The 14,908-nt window shown below is 41.8% G+C and overlaps 1 long non-coding RNA gene across 1 annotated transcript in view; it reads left to right on the top strand.

The window, feature by feature from the left end:
- The window catches only part of LOC118172404, a 156,508-nt gene extending 145,355 nt beyond the window's left edge, over positions 1-11,153 (top strand). The window contains exons 3-4 of the long non-coding RNA XR_004753683.1: positions 1,817-2,203; positions 10,788-11,153. This is a non-coding gene — a long non-coding RNA (uncharacterized LOC118172404). The remainder of the gene's footprint in view (positions 1-1,816; positions 2,204-10,787) is intronic.
- Positions 11,154-14,908: the final 3,755 nt, after the last annotated feature.

Below are 14,908 nucleotides of genomic sequence, written 5' to 3' on the forward strand. Positions count from 1 at the left end.
ATGTGGGTTTTGAGGAGAGGGGGGCATGGGCTTTCATAAAACTTAATTAACCCATAGAGTAAATCCGTTTCATTCATTGCCACAACAGAGCCAATCAAGATAGGCTTACTGTTTGCTCATTTGGAAAGCGATTAGGATTCCCATTTAGACTTAATTACAGTGCAAAGGTTGACAATTATCATCTTTGTGGAAGCACTGGATGCCACAGTATCTCAGTTGAACATGTGCCTATAATTATGCACATCATTTTCTTAGCAGAAAATGTAACCCACTCATTACCTGGGTTTCATGCCTGTAATTAGAGATACTAGTAATAAAAAAAATTGAAGAAGTGGGATGGTGCTGAATTGTTTTGGACCTTTCCATAGCAAATTACTTTGTGCAACTGTTTGTCACCAATTAAAATCTCAGTTTGTCCCTGAGACTCTTCATGGAAGGAAATTTGTGGCCATGCAAAGAACTCAAACCAGCCAAACAGGTCATATTTTGACACCTCTAAAAACCCCATTGCCTCAGACTGGTCTGGTTCATAAACCCTTCCTTACAGCTCCCTGAAGTTTCAAGTGTTACACAGATGTACTTATTGCCCAAGTCATTGCCGAAGCAAGCCATTGAGAAGAAAACTTAGTCGCTTGCTTTGGGAAATCACAGCTTGAGCTGAACCAAAAGTGCATAGATTTAGCCTGTTGACCAAAATAAACTACATTAATCTTAAGGTTTGCAAGAAGTGCTCGACTACAAACATGCTTAATACAGCCAGAGCCAAATGATAAGCAGGTTTAGATTTCTTCCATTCGCCAGCCTCAATCCCTCCAGGAAACCATTTCAACCCCTTGCATCCAGGGGCTGCACCACAAGTGTTTCAGTTCAGATAAGAGAAAAGGAAAGCTCAAAGTATTTGACAGATATTAATTACAGATAAGGCATGAGGTAAGATGAGGCTGTAAAAAACCCAAGCGTGCTTCAGTCGGATTTGACACTGTTTCTGGGCCTCTTTTTATCCCATGGGCTTGTAAAGAAGTAGTGGGTAGAGAGCATCGATGTTTCAGCGTAGCACTGGGATCTAAACAGGTATCACAGCCTCATAACAAAGTTTATTTAGCTCCTTCCCTTATTTCCAATTTGAAAGGCAGTGTGAGCGAGGTGGCAGAATGCAGGGCTCTGACGTTCTTCTGTTTGTTTCAGTCAGGACATGCCTGACCTTAGAATAATACCTGAGCTTCCTGGGGAGAATGGTACAAGGGATTTGGGGACTAGAACATCACTTTTTCCTTGAGCAGCATTTTGGCTTCCTACCAACCAAAATGGTGAGTTTGTTTGACGTGGTTCAAGCTTTGTAAGGAGTAGAAAGAAGTACAGATTTCTTTTGAAAAACACCATTTTCCTCCTGTAATGATCAGTGCTCTGTTAGTTATAAGCATTATATGCAGCTTTATCAGGTCACATCATCCCTGTGCACCATGATCAGCAGGCAGTGTTGGCAGGACCTCAGAGAGCTCATTTCCATAGCTGGTTCCTGCAGAAAGGCAGCCGGGAGGCTGGTTTGTTGGTTCTCCATAAATGCTAACTTGTGTTTTCTCTCTGTTTTCTTCCTCAGTGTAGATAAAGGGGAGAAAAAAACACTGAGCATTGTGTGTCCTTTTGAAAGCTTACTGTTCAGGTGCTTTTAATATTGCTTGAATGCTAAGCATTACATAAGGAAAAGAAAAGCAGTGATAGAAACAATTAAAGAAAAAATAAGTCCTTACATTGTTTAGGTGCTTATAATGCTGAAGAGCTTTGCTTTTATTTATTTATTTTTATATCTAACTCACAGGAGCTTTATTTACCTATCTGCACCACAAAGCTTGCATGATATTACTGTGTAGCTTGATTTTTCCAAGCACTGACTCCCAGCTGGCTGGTGGCAAGAAGCTCCTTCAGATGGCAGCAGAAAGACCTATCCATTCTGCAAAGCTCATTGCTGGTCGGTGGGGCAGCAGGAGGACTTCCCCGTGCCTTTTCAGACAGCAGCTCAGCACCGCAGCACCTTGATTGCCCCAGACAAGTTAGGGCAGGGCAGCTGTGCCCCAGCCACAGTTTGCAGCACAGGATGGATGAGCTTTCCTTTGAACTGCTGAACTACAGATTCCTCTTCTGGCCAAGCAACTGTGATGGGTGGGACAAGGGGAAAAGAAAGAGTTGCTCAGCGAATAACATACCAGTAGGTGTGTGTGTGTGTGTGTGTGTGTAGGTGGTGGGAGCAGCTGGGTTGCCAAACCCAGTTGGATTCGCTCCACTGAGCTGAGTGCAGCTGGGAAACCTGGCAGGGGCTGATGGCTGGGTACCTGGAAAAGCTCATTTGGAGGCTCTAGCTCCCCATAATTAAGTGATTAGTTGTGATGATCAGCGGTTCGGAGAAGTATGGTGCATTGAGAAATAGTCTAAGTTGTTTTCAAGAGTAGGTAAAATAGTGAAGAGTGAGAGATAGAGCCTAAGGAGAGAGGAGCCCTTGTAACAGAAGGAGGAAGCAGGAAATGGACAGAGCAGGGATTTGTAAGCAAACACCAGTTCAGGCCTATTCATTGCTTCATGCAGAACAAGTTGTGCCACTTCAGTGTTTATCCACTGCAACAAGTCCCAGGTAAGAAAACAAACAGGCACAGAAACTTGCTGGCACATGGGCGCTCTTTATTGGGCAGCAGAGGCATGTGAAATTCCAGGCAGGAGCTGCGCTGCTGTATGGGGTGCCTGCCTTTAGGGTGAGCAATACCAAAATACTAGAGAGGCATTTGTAATGGTTCAAAAGACAAAGCTGTAGTGCGTGGTTACAGGTCACTAGCCCTAGGAAGATGAGCAAAAAGATTCAGGAACAAAGAAACACACTGGATACAGCCTCCTGCAAGATTCACAGGGCCACATTTATATCAAACTATTCGACATCAGAAATCTTGGGTAACGTTTGCTTTCCTCCCTGATCCACCTTCAACATCTTGTTTGTTTTCTTCTGAAGACAGTGACAAAGATGATTTATGTCTGTCCCAACTAGCATCAGTCTGAACAACCCCTTTACATTTCTGAATCAGTTTTGTAGATGGAAGCAGTTATGGATAGTCAAAAAGTTTTGAAGAGCACCTAGCTTTTTGTATCCTTACCTGAATTCAACCTGTGTGAGCTAGATGATTACTTTGTTTTTACCTTTTGAAGAGGCTGTCAGCCTTATAACCATCTGCCTTTCAGTGGTAAACACCATGGGAAATCAAGTCAATTTCTTGTTACAACGCTTTCTGGAGGTTAAACCTGGAACAGAGAATACGTGGTGTTTTAAATTGCAAAAATATCTGAGACAGCTGTTGTATTATACAGATGTATACAAAAACTGTTAGTTATTGCCATCACTCTGAATATGTAATGAAGCAGAGTGCCTTTTTCTGCCTTTGCTCCTTTCAGCAGGTATTTCATACCAGAATTAATAGCTGTGCTATTCAAAGATAAGGGGTAGCATTAGTGTGGTGGTGAAAACCTCTTTCATAGAAGCATGGCTACAGTGACCAATAGAGGAGGTCCTGGATGCACACACCTCTGAGACGTATGGGTGTTTGCATTAAACAAGGATAAGATGCTCTGCTTGAGCTCATACTAAGCCCCTCAGCAATATGACTGTAAAAATGGTTTAGAGAGAGCTCCAGGTGGAGCTTATTTAAAAAACTCATCCAAGTACCCAGAACTAAGTAATCTACCTTTTGATACAGAGCACACAATATTAGTGAAGTGGAGAGAGAGAAAATTAAAGGTGAAGTGGCCCAGATCAGCTCGGCTTTGGGGTTTTGGAGTGCCTTGCTTTGTAAAGAAGCTACAGAAATTAGTGTTTTCTGAATATTCAGAGTATTTGAAAGTAAGAGAAGCCTGCTGCTTGTGGAACATATCCTTGGGAACCAGCGCTAAGATGTCATGCAAAGTGAATCTGTCAGAAATGATATGGAGCAAAACACAACTACTGAGCAGGTTTGGGATGTGCATGTGTCTCCTGCAGTAGGAAACCTTCACTGCTGGGCAGTCAGGGGCCTGCAGAACCCACTCAAGGATGTGATCCGAGGAGACGTGATAACCCAGCTGTACCTCCAGCTCACTGCCCGATGCGTGTGCATTGTGGTGGTGTGAGCTCTCAGCTCTGCTCAGGCTGCAATGATCAATAACTTGTGTCTGAGGCTTTCAAATTCTCTCTGCAGGAAAACCTTGAGGTGACCACTCTGAGTCACACCTGGTTTACAGGCAGATATCTTCTTGTAGGGGTAAAATGAATGTCTGATTTGTTCAGCAAGGAAATATGTTTTAAATCTCAGTGTAATCTGACTCCCCGGATCAGGAGAGATAGTGCATGGTTTCGAGACAGAAATATATCCCATTCTTGAAGTGGTTGGGAGAAAGCAGCGATCTGTGTGGGAAAGCTGGAGAAATGGCGTGAGGGAAAAGAAAAATTACATGCATTAGTGGTTTATGCCTTCCAGACATTTACAAACTCTGGGTAATGCAACTTAGAGGGAATTTTAGTTATTCCAAGGAGGCTGCATGATTTAAGAGGACATAAGGGCTGCAGTTTGCTCTATGGTTTAAACTACTAATAAAACTTCCACCAACCAGTTGGATATCTGGAAGGAATTTGGGGTTGCATTTTTAGGAGCAGAGACATTAATAAAGGACTGCTTTGTTGCTTTGGTGACCTGTCACCTCAGTATTGTCTGGCCCGGTGCTGCTCACGGTATGGAGAGGTTAATGTGTAAAACATACCACAGCTTCCACAGGTTTAGGTGAAAAAAAGGCAGTCCTGCAGTTGTTGCTCTTGTGATGTTTTTTACACGTGCCATTGCTCACTCATTCTGCTGGATGCCTTAGAGACCATTTACCTGGTCCATTCTCCCTTGCTGTCTGCCTTCCAGAAAGGGTTAAAACTGAAGTTCCAGTGGCCATTATCATCCCATGACATAATTAAATTAAAACTCTGACATTTATTTGTCCCTTTAATAGTTTCCTACCTATTTCATTCAGTGATATCTTCCAGGCCTTGTCCTAAATAACTGATATGTTATAAAAAGTTCTGGAGGTTTTTCTACTGTATTCCACATGCAGAAGTCTTTTTATTTAATACATATAATTATCCTGGGCTGGAATAAGTTCTCTTAGCACTTTTCTTAATAACGTGTCCTTTGTTTAGCTTTTTCTCTTTTCCATTCCACTCTCTCCTTATATTTTCCATATTTATCACATTCCAAAGTATTTCTCTGCTTGTTTTTTGACATTGAAAGATAAGACATATATCAATATCAAAAAAAATCTGCAGTCTGTATTGTGATGAACAACAGATGAGACTGACAGTGGAAAAAAAAAATCAAACATTCTCTTTCTCCCATGTTGAAGGACATAAAAAAAAAAAAAAAGGAAAAAATTGGAACTGGGATGAGAACTTCAGCATACTGAGGGTTTAATTTTATCCTTATTTTATAAGGAAGGGGAAACAGAGGCACATTGACTTGCCCAAATGAGTCAGTCTTTCAGCCTAAACAGATGTGCTGGCATGAATCTGGCGTCTTTCAGAAATACCAAGATTCATTTTGATTGCAAAATACTTATTGAAGCGCGCTATCAGGGAACCTCAAAGGAGGATCATTTGGGAGCCAGTGGTTTGAGGCTGTACTGAAGTAAGAAGTAGATAATACCCCATATTTCAATCAGACCATGAGCAAAGACCCCGAACAATCAAACTGGGCTCTTTTGCCCTCCATGCCATGCTTTACGTCTTTGTACAGCACTAGGAGAGTGTTTGAGCCAAGGGAAACTGGAGTCAGCTAGCAGAGTTGCAGCAATGAGCAAGACTGAGAATAACTAGGCTTAGAAACATGGGCAGATTTCAACAGCTCTTTCTGATCCATCTACCAGATAAATATCATCAGGACAATTTCATTCCTGTCACTCCAGGTGTAAAGTGATTTTAGCGATGATGGAAGCCTCCAAAGCAAGCGTACCTGTGGTTTGCATCCTCACTTCTGTCCTCAGGAAAGCTAAGCAAAGCAACAGGCTCACAGCTGAGGTTGTGGTTGGGTTCATGATTAAAGTGGTCCCTCTCCACTGGCTCTGCATGGTTTCACTGTCCTTAGCTCTCTTTCCAAAGGAAATGTCTCCAATTCTCAGTATTGCATTCCCAAACCCTGAATTTCAGGAGAGAAAAGAAGCATTGCTGCATCAGGTACTGAGGATGGTTGAGCACAGCTCCATTTGCACTATGTGCACTTAAGCAAGCAGGAAGCAAATGTATTCTGTGCAGCACCAGAAAGCAACATAAAAATTTTCAGCTTGCCTAACTTCAAAACACACCGGAAGCGGCTTAGCCGAGGCAGCAGAGAAATCAATACAGGCTGCTAAATTAACCTCAGGAGCGGAGTGAGCGGTGGGTCATGGCCCCATCATCATCATCTGCTGCTGCCTCATGAGCTCTGCAGCTCCCTGTCTGCTCAGGTGCTGCACCACGCTCCTGGGGACTGCAGCGTGCGACGTGCCACCGCAGGAGCTCTCTGAGAAGGCCTCTGGCTCTCCTTAGGTAGGAGTCAGAGCCTGAATGTATTTTATATCCTTGCAAGATCACACAGAAAAGAATCTGTGCTGCTATGAATAAAATATGAGGCATTCTGAGGATAGTCTACAGGATCTATTTGAGCAGCTTGTTCTGATTTTCTTACGGATAAGGTTGCAGTTTTTATCTGAATATTTTGAAAATCAGCTTGTTAAATATTTTTATTTATTTATTTTTAAGGAGGGGGTGGGAGAATCTACATTGTAGGTATTTTCATTGTGAACATTTTCTGAAAAATGCCTTGCAAAACATGATTCTATAAAGCCAGCACGAGGCTTAGGATGCTCTGACAGTAGCCAAAGCAAGCAGCAAAACATATGAAAGCTTCCAGACTGCTTCCAGGGTTTTGTTCTACTGCCAAAAGCTGAGACGTAGACTCACAGCATGAGGCAGCAAACTTCTCCGGCTTTGTGTGCTTGCACATGAGGTGGATTTAACATGAGAGGCTCGTATGCACCCCCCGCTTCTCCCCTTCTATTCCTCCCTCAAGATCTTGGTTTAACAAGTAAGATAATAATATGGAAGTAATTCTGGATCTAGTGATGCTGCAGGCAGATGAAACAATTTTGCCAGCCACAGCACATATTTATCAAGACATCTGTGCTTGTAAACCCTTTGGAAAGAGCAGCTTCAGTGTGGTTCATCGGGTTGCTTCCATCTTGGGCTTGTGGCTGGCCAGGCGTTGGGAGAGCTCTGATATTTTGTGTGCCTTGTAGGGCTTTGCAGAACATAGGGTCAAGATGCCAGCAGGATACATGGGATACATGTTTGTTTGTTTGTTTGTTTGTTTGTTTGTTTTTACCCAGGAGGAGCTGGATGGGTGCAGATGCTTTCCTTGTTAGTACCAGAGTTTTCAGGGGATGTTTAGAGTCAGAACAATGGCTTGGTGCAGTCAGCTCTGGAGAGGGGTTGTTGTCATCACTCATTTAAGGAAAAAAACTATGATTTCAGGACAGTTGCCATTCAAGCAGGAACAGTGGCAGATTTTTTTTTTTTTTTTTTGTCTTAGCAGAAATTATATCCTAAGGGCTCCTTCATATATATTTCTGCCTCTCAAAGAACTGAGGCCTGTATCTCACTGGTGGGGCATCATGCCGTCTAAGAAACAGGTGAGTCCCAGCATCACAGGGCAACCTTTCTTAACCTCCCTTTCAGGAGGATTCCTGAGGTCCTCCTCAGTTAATGGCTGTTAATTGTCTTCAGAGTAAGGAAATCAGCTACAACTCCTGGCTGCAGGGTTTAGTCACTTAGATATCATCACTGGCACCAGGAGCCTGACAGCACTTACAGGTAGTTAGCCACTGCTGGATGAATTTAAAGCCCTGCAGGCAGCAGTTTTAGCTGGTGTTTTTGACCCTTAGGGATGCTGTCCTGGAGCAGCTGTGAGAGGCCCCCTTACCAAGTCTTGCTTCACACAAGGGCTGAAGATACCCAGAGCTTGTGGAGCATGTTTTGAGGATGACCTTCAAAAAGCCCATTGAGCAGGTATGTGTGTCTGCTAGCAAAAATAAAATCCCCAAATTCATACGGGTGGAGGTAGAGCCTCTCAAAGAGAAATTTGGATCACCCATGTGTACTTTTCTCATAGGCAGGTGTCAACATTTATAAAGCCTGTAGGTTCGGTTTCAAATTAATAGTGAAAGTTTTGCCCCTGTTTATATTGCATCACTTAAAAAGAGTTGAATTGCTCCTTAGAAGGTTGTCAGCCCTGATTAAATCAACTCTTAGGAATCATCAGGGAGGATCCTGGCATAAACTGGTTCATGAAAACCTTCATTTCAACTGTTTTCTTCTCCAGTTTCAATTAGACCTTAAAACAAACAGACAGCAATGCTCTGTCATCTGCTCTCCTTCACTTAAATGGGTCGTAAGAGATTATTAGATGATGAAGTGATTCCTGAAGGATTATTTGGGGAATGGCTTCAGTGGATTTCCTATGCTTCTGCAGAAGTGGGAGCAGGTTATATAAGCAGGAGATGGTGAGTGGTTTGGGCTGGTAGGTGCTTCGGTTGGGGACAGGAGGGCCTCAGGGTGGCTCTCTGTGGCCAGCCTGGGGGCAAGGGAAGGCGGGGAAAGCAGTGCAGAGGTGCCAGTCACCAAAGCAAGAGCTGACTGATGTGCCTTGCTTCAGGCCAAGGGGTGACAGCAGAGCCAGCCAACTTTGCCTGTAAGCCAGACAAGGCTTCAGGTTTCCATAAAAGTCAAACTAAGCTGACACAGTCACTCTGAAAACTTGGCAAATGTAGCAACAATTGCAACTCCTGTAAAACACAGATTATCCCCCTGCTCCCCTGTGTAGTTCTCTGCTGTGTAAGCAAAAGCATCAACCACTGAGTTACCTGGTACCTCAGGTTTCTTTTTGCCTAATTCTTGAACCCACTCTTGCCTTTGACTGTTCGTCTTCTTGTGCCAGGCTTTACAAATCTTGAGGAGTCAGGCAGAGTTTAGACCTTTTTGCTTTGCAATTATATCAGAAGGTCCAGGGTCTCTTACCCAAGCCATCTCCAGTCCCTAGCTCCTAACTCCCCCCTTTTTCTGCTCCTGAATAAAGGGCCACAGATAGAGATCACAACCCAGCGCCAGGAGAAGCTGTCTTCCTAACGTGTTCATGCAAGTAGAATATTTCCCAGAAGCAAATGCATTTTTCTGGTCTTGGGACTTTGCTTTGTGCATTAAGATCGCACCTTGAGCAATAGAAATTCACTGCCAGATTTGCTCTTTGCCACGTACAAATTCTGCATATCAAAAGTATCAGGGACAGGATTCAGCTGTATGAAATTGATTTATTAAAACCTCTGAACCTGGGTCTTATTCACATGGTACTGCAGGTGAGTAGCATGGTTTAGCTATAGGATCACATCACTGAAGGGAATTTCACTGCCTTAATGTCTAAACAGAGTCAGAAATGAGAGGAAATGTTTTAAATAACCAATGCCAAAGTGGGGATGTACTGATTTTTTTTTTTTTTTTGCAAGGTTTTTCAAGCATCAAACACATTCTTGGTTCTGTTTGATCAGCTTTGAAACTTACTGTTTAATATTCAGAATTTTCAGGTGTTCAAAGCTTATCTTTTTAAAAGATTTATTACAGTCAGTGCTCGGAGCCATTCTGTCCTGCAACTATTGAAACAATCCTCCTGTTTTCATGTTGTATTTGTATTTTCATGTGGTACCCAAAGGATACTGAAACTACCAAACTGAGGTGAGTGATGCACAAATTGAACAAGCCATCAAGCTGCAAAGACTTTTATATTATCAATATATTTCAGAGGCAAAGTCCTTACCATTCATCCTCCTTTCCTGCTGTATGACACAACACTCGATACCTCATCATATTCTCTGTTAGATTTGCTTTTGATTAAAATAGCCTTAGCTCTGTGCTACTGCTGCTATATGCGTTCATAAATTAAATCAGTAGAGATAGATAGATGTCCATATGCTGATATAAAACAAGAATAATTGAACATCATGAATTTCAGCAGCCCAGGGCTTTTGTTTGCTTGCTTTGCTGAGCAAGCTACTCCAAAGACTGGTTCTGATCATAGGATTTCAGCCCAGTAACCTTGAAGCAAATAACAAATGGTGGAGTTAAACTTCTTTTAAAACTGGCATGAGTCAGACTGGCATGAATACAGACTGCTGAATCATACTCTCTCTGTCTTTGTATTCATATCCATTAAAAGCAGATAAAAGGAATCTAAAAGGAATCTTTCAAAAAGGGATAAAGGAAAGATGCCACATGAAGAAGATGCGGTGATAATGATACCTTAAGATGTTTTTTTTTTTTTTTTTTTTTTTTTTTAATATATACATATATAAATTAAGTGCAAAATATTGAATTGGTCAGTGAGGGAATGGGACAGGCAAAACTGTGGATTCTGGGGAGTTTACATTGATCCAGAAGAAAATCAAATGTATGAAGTACCTGTATGGACTGCCTAAAGCAGATCTAAGAGTCAGTAGGTAATTTTGCATGTGGGCAAGAAATATCTCAATTGAGTGGATTTTAAACCCTACCCACCCTGAAAAAATAAAATAAAATTGTGGGTCTCTCTGTGTGTGTATAGATGTATTTACTCAATGCTACTTATTCATGGAATCATTTTGTGAACAACCTGAAGCCTTCAGCAGCAATCAGTTATTTATGAAGGTAATAAATGGACATAACTGTTTATTCATTGCAGGTATGCCTGTGTCTGGAGGAGATGGAGAGCAATTTTCAAATTTCATCCACATGATGGATGTGGAAGGGAAGCCATGGGATATGAGGACACCCGACCAGAAACAAGCTGCCTTTTTGTTGTTAATAGCCAGGAAGTCTCTGCGGTGCAGATGTGACAGCAACAGCAAAACCTATTTCGAGGCCCTGTCCCATGAAGTAGCTGTGAGTATCAGCAACCACACAAAAGAGCTAGCAGGGGGACGGGGAGGAGAGACTCTTGAAAATCACAAATGTCATCTATCCATCCTGCTGGAATGTGGTAATTATTTGTGGATCTAATTGCCTCAACCCCATCAAAGTAAAAGCATGGCACTGCTATCTATTGTTATTCTGGTTTGTTTTTTGTTTTTCAAATGATTCTAGTATGTTGGCGTATAGTTCCAAAACCCTTCAATTCTTAGAAAAAGTTGGTCTGGTTTGTTAATTAGAGTCATGGCACAGAAGGAAGTGTGTGAGTGGCTGTGATAAAGCACGAGAGGATTATTATAATCCTCATCACCAGGGGAACCAGCCTCAACTTCACCTCCTGCTTCTCCTCGGGTCCTTCCAACCTGGTAGGATGGCTTGCTGATGAAAGGCACTGGGGTCTGTCCTGAGATGTCACATGCCCAAGGGCTGCTCTGCTTGGGATGGGATCTTTTTTTTAAGGGGAGTGTGTGCTTGTTACCTTTTTCACCTCGTCTCATTGTAGGGAACAGATCAACCAAGGGTTCATTTAGGCAGGAAAAATAAGGGAGTCACCAACAGAGAAGAGATGTTCTAGAGTAACCCCTTAACATGACTAGCGATGACAAAATCTGAACTGCTTTTAAGACTTAGATCAATAAATGAGTGAGATACCAGTGCTAAGGATCTCTAGAAATCTTAATTAGAATTAATAGCTTTACAAGAGAGTTTAAACCTGATTAGTGCTGCAGACAATTTCACGGTACAGATCTTGGATCTGATCTGTTGTCTGTTAGTAGAGCAGCAGTGTGACTCTACTGGTTTGTACTGCTGGAAAAGAAGGATGGGGCCAACACGGTTTCAGGATATTTTCAGTAATACCTTATTCAGTTTTTATAGAACCCTACTGGTTTCCTCCCTCTTAAACGCTAAGATTTTCTTCCATAAAGGGTTGCTTGGAAAGCTGAAAAGTATTCAGGAGGGAGGAGGTGGTGAAGCGGCCAAAGGTGTGTGATAAATTAATGTAATTACTCAGCAACACACTTTATCTTGGAGAGATCCCCTCTGCATGTGCTGTGAATGCATTAGTATGCAGTATTAATGGTAATATAGCATCAATATAAACAGAGATGGACACAAACACCAGCTGAGACACGTACTGTTTCTAGACATGCTGCATTGCCACATCTGGCTCCATGCTGGCCAAATGGGGCTTTCATGCTATTTTTATTCCAGACTTTCCTTTCACAGGACATTTGTTCAGCTTCCCACTCCTCTCTCCTCCTTTTCACCTCTGATTGCACTCCACATGCACTTGGGCGTAACAATGAACATCCAAAATCACACTAGCAGGCCAGTTACAGAAGGAGAGAGAACTTTTTTATTACAAATCCTTTATTAAGGGCTATTTGCTATTTTCTTGCAGCCCCTTTTTTTTTCCTTACGAAACTGCAATTACTCGTCTTGCTCCACCCAACCCTTTCTCCTGGCTGAAGGACTGCTTGGCTACTTCAATCTGCTGAAATTGCTGCTGCTAAAATAACTGACCAGACTTCTTGTTCTGGCCCTGCCTTTGGGCCCTTCCTGTGGAGCAATCCTCAATCACAGCATTTTTTATTTAATTTTTATTTTTTTCCTTTAACACGTTATACGCCTTGGCCTGTTTAATCCATGCTCTTATCCCAGTCTTACTCACTTAATCTTATTTTCTCCTCTATGCAAGCTGACAGTAACAGGTATTTGTTGCATTTGTGTGGGTCACCCAAGATTTAAGGGAAAATTTAAAATAAATTCTCGAGGAGTAGAGGTGTGGCAGTTGTTTCTGTTGTTCATCCATGCCTTTGCACAAGTGTTTACTGTGCAAGGACCTCTCTGTGTGAAGGACATAATTACAGAAGAATCTGCAAACAAGGCCCATCTTCAGTCTTCCACCTTGGCACTGAAAGCTAAAAACTGGAGATGTGGTCTGAGAGACAGATCTATCACTTATGTGATCAAGCAATGCTTTCTTGCGCTACGAATTCTCAAGTGGGAGATAAACTCCATAAATAACCATTCCAGAACCCATGAGAATGAATGTTTTATTCCCCAGATAGACAGTTAACAGATCACAGGGAGATCATATTTACAAATCTTACATATAGACTTTTGTTCTATTTTTCTAGGGTGAAGTGTTTTTTAATACAACTCCTGGACAGTCTACATTCAGGAGGGTACCAAGAGTTGTTCAAAGTCCTCTTTCCTGCCCACCCTCACAACTGCATGAATGTGGCACCACATTTCTGAGAGGTTCTGCAAGGAGCCTCACCCCTTGCCTTGAGACTCTTTTGGGGAGAAGATCCCAGTCTTTGTATTTATGCAGAACAAACATGAAATAAAAATAATAATAATAAAAAAAGGTACTTGCTCCCAGCGCGGAAGCTTTAGAAAGTGGTTTTAATAGATTTTGTCTTACTAACTGGCTTGCCCCATGGTATGGCAATAAGTAGTTATGAGCATATTTCACTTTGAGGGAACCTGTGATTCAATATATAAGCACAAGTCCATCTGCAGTGGACAGTTTTAATAACCCTGGGTCTGCAAAGCATGCTTAATTAAAGCCAAATATAAATTTCTATTGCTCTTTTTCAGGCTTATTTTTCTCAAAGCAATTCTGTAAATGTTCTTATGAAATATTGTAAGACTGAATGATTTCAGATGAGAATTCCAAGCCAAAATTAGTTTCCCTGAAAATATTCTAAACAAAGTGTAGACTCAAATGTTTGATGTTTCCTGTGATTCTCAGTAATTTAAGTAATTTATATAACAGTTTCTTCACAAATTAGTTTGAGGTAAACATTTATGGCCAAAAGCAAAGTCATAGGTCAAAACCAGCAGTGAATAATGGATGCAATATGCAATACCATAATACATGGACATGCTTACACATAGGCTCCCTTGTAATAAAAATGAGCACTGCTCTACCTCATACCTTCATGGCTTTAATAATCACATTCAGATAGCAATTCTGTGAAAGTCCCATAACATCTGGGTAGCCCCACATACCCATTGCAGATGCTGTTTCCACTCACTTGTGTTTTTATACACTTTAATAAGAACTTTACAAGTACTCAAACCTTGGAAGAAAATCTTTCTTTTTCCTTTAGTTTTAAAATAAACACCATTCAGTCACAGCAGCTTTAACTTTTGTTCCCTCTTGTTTTGTCTCTTGGTTAAAGCAATAATAATAATAATAATAAAACGTTATCTGAGGCATTTCCTGAATCAGTGCTAAATGAAAAACAGCAATGACTTTCTGTGGGCAGAGCTATGAGAAGCAGAGAGGTGTCTTTACACTAGGTGCTAAATGTCTGCAGTTAAATGCATGTTGTCTTTAGAGCACTCCCCACCTGACTGGAAGCACACTGGAAAGGACTTTGGAGAGATGTTTATAATTCAATCGGTGGTAAGACCAGGACTGCACTTCTGTATCAGATTCCCAAATCATGGCAGGTTCATTCGGCAGGGTAACTCAAAGACCATCTAGGCTTTGATGGTCGCACAGCTTACAGGAAGCAAGCTCTATATTAATGTTGTCAGCAGATGCTTCTGAGTGGGCCAGGCAGTACGGGAACTTCTAAATCTTCTGCTGGGCTGGGAGCTGATCTCATGGTACCCTCACCTTTTTACAAGCCCAACTTTGTTCTCCACTGGGTGTCTATAGAGACTTTCGACGATATTGTACAAGAACTTACTTACGTTTTTATTAATTTTAAACACTAGCATTCCTCATCCTGATGTCCATGTTAGAATTGCCTGGTCAGACATTGAGATACTTTGAACTGTACTTTGTTGCAAACGTTAGAACTACAGCAAGGTTTCATTGCAGGTCAAATTGCTTTTTTGTCACTTTGACCTCGAAGCAGGGTGCTCAAGTGC

This window comes from Oxyura jamaicensis, chromosome 10, assembly GCF_011077185.1.
Source record: "Oxyura jamaicensis isolate SHBP4307 breed ruddy duck chromosome 10, BPBGC_Ojam_1.0, whole genome shotgun sequence".
NCBI lineage: Eukaryota > Metazoa > Chordata > Aves > Anseriformes > Anatidae > Oxyura > Oxyura jamaicensis.